Source organism: Sinocyclocheilus grahami, unplaced genomic scaffold (genome assembly GCF_001515645.1).
Source record: "Sinocyclocheilus grahami isolate Dianchi unplaced genomic scaffold, SAMN03320097.WGS_v1.1 scaffold182.1, whole genome shotgun sequence".
NCBI classification, from domain to species: domain Eukaryota; kingdom Metazoa; phylum Chordata; class Actinopteri; order Cypriniformes; family Cyprinidae; genus Sinocyclocheilus; species Sinocyclocheilus grahami.
In genome coordinates, this window is record NW_015505361.1 from 1,098,688 (window position 1) to 1,101,152 (window position 2,465).

Consider the following 2,465-nt stretch of genomic DNA (forward strand, 5'->3'; position numbering starts at 1 on the left):
GCATTACTTTTTTGAAAAAGTAACTCAGATATTTTCTTGCAAATTAAAAAAGTAATGCGTTACTTTACTAGTTACTTGAAAAAAGTAATCTGATTATGTAACTCGCGTTACTTGTAATGAGTTACCCCCAACACTGTTCACCGGTCACAATTAAAGGAATCGAGCTCAGTGTGCAGAATTTGTGACAGAAAATCACAGAAAGCATTTGCACTCTTCTCTCAATCTGTAAACTTCTGTAATGCACTTATATTTACATGCATTTTTTTTTTCCAAATAAGCAACTTACAAATGATGACAATCAAAGGCAAGGCAAGTTTATTTATATAGCACATTTCATAAACAATAATAATTCAAAGACCTTTACATAAAAGGAATAAAAATAAACATAAAAAACAAGGAATTTGAAAACTTTTAAAATGGTTACAAAAATTGATTTAAAACAGTTAAGAATAGAAAATGATAAAACATAAAATACAGTGCAATCAGTTGGGACATCGCACAGTGCTCATTCAGTAAATGCACAGCTAAACAGATGAGTTTTGAGTAAATATGGCTAATGTTTTAGCACAGCTGATCTCTTCTGGAAGCTGGTTCCAGCTGCGGACGGCATAATAGCTAAAAGCACATTCCCCTTGTTTTGTGTGAACCCTTGGTATTTCTAACTGACTCGATGCTAATGATCTGAGTGCTCTGTTTGGTTTATATTCAGTGAGCATATCTGCAATGTATTTAGGTTCTAGGCCATTGAGTCATTTATAAAGGAGTAAAAGTACTTTTCAAAACCAACAAAAGAGCAATAATATGCAAGTGACAATGAAGAGTTTATTTGCGAAAACATATAAGGATAGCATAGGATACTTTCCCACCAAGCAATACGAAATACCTCTAGTTTTGTTTTCCTCCAGCTGTGCTCCATTTTCAGGGCTGCTCTCTTTAGGGTGCGAGTGTGCTCATTATACCACGGTGTCAGACTGTTTTCCCTAATCTTCCTTAAGCGTAAAGGAGCAACCGTATCTAAAATGCTAGAAAAGAGAGTGTCCATAGTTTCCGTTACATCATCAAGTTGTTCTGAGCTATTGGATATGTTGAGGAATTGAGATAAATCAGGAAGGTTACTTACAAAGCAGTCTTTTGTGGTAGAAGTGATGGTTCTACCATACTTGTAACAAGGATTAGAATTGACAGTTTTAGCTATATGAAGTTTGCACAAGACTAGATAATGATCTGAGATATCATCGCTTGGCTGCATAATTTCAACACCATCAACTGCTTTTTATCTAGGGTGGTCATATGTGCCATTCATACGGGACACGTCCTGGCCAGGATTTTTATATTGCCTAAAACATCCAAAGTAGTTTGACCAATAACTTGCAGGTATTGTATATAATCGACCAATCGTGGTGCGTGAGAAGGTGAGATCTACAGAGAACGATCAAAGCGATGCAAATGAGCGCACGTGTTTGTTCGACTTGAAGCGTCGCTGCGCACCGATCATTGAATGACACCAAAGTACCTCGAGAGCGATTCGATCTCGAAAGCATAAGGAGCTGTCTAATCTGCTCTCTATAGCTCTCGTGACATACAACAATCGATCTGCACAGTGCAAACAGCCAAAACCTGGATATTTTAAGCAATATAGAAATTCTGGCAAGGACGCGCCCCGTAAAAATGGCCCATATGGTCACCCTATATCACTTCGGGTGACCATAAGCACCACAAATTAAATTGTGTCATGTTATAGGGACTACTGACTGAACAGACATTTAGAAGTTGATTTTAAAATGCAAAGTATTTCAAATTAAAATAATGCTTTGTAAACACTTGCATTTTTACAACACTATAAGTGTGTCCCATCAGGTAATGAAAAGGTCAACACACACTTGTGGCCTTCATCCTCACTTGAACACTTGGGCCAAATACAGGAAATACGTCATAGAAGTAGTCACGTGGTCAAGTGCAAAGCCCACAAGTGTGGGTATTTGGACAAGGCAATTGTTTCCATTCACATCCAGTGCACACGTGACTGAAGTGTGAAAGTGTAATGATGAACTGTAGCCACACGGTGGCAGCACTGCGGCGTGAATCTGCGCTCTGGCGCTATTGAGCAGCATTCATTACGTTATAGCCTATTAGTGAAAAAAGGGTTTATAAGAAGTGGACTATTGACTCCTGAACACGAAAAGGACAATTAACATGTAGAAGAGGCACTTGACTATTAAATTATATTCAATATTAATCTAATAGGCTATCTCAAGATCCATCAGGAGAAAACACACTGTAAAACATTTCCATTTACTTCAGCTTAAAAAGTTTAACTGCTGCCTTAAATTTTTTACATAATAAATAAAATAAAAATGTAATGAAATGTAATGAATATAAGTTTTTTCTAGAAATATAATAACAAAAATATTAAACTGTATTATAATGACTATGCTGGAACACAGCTGGACAAATCAAAGGTATAA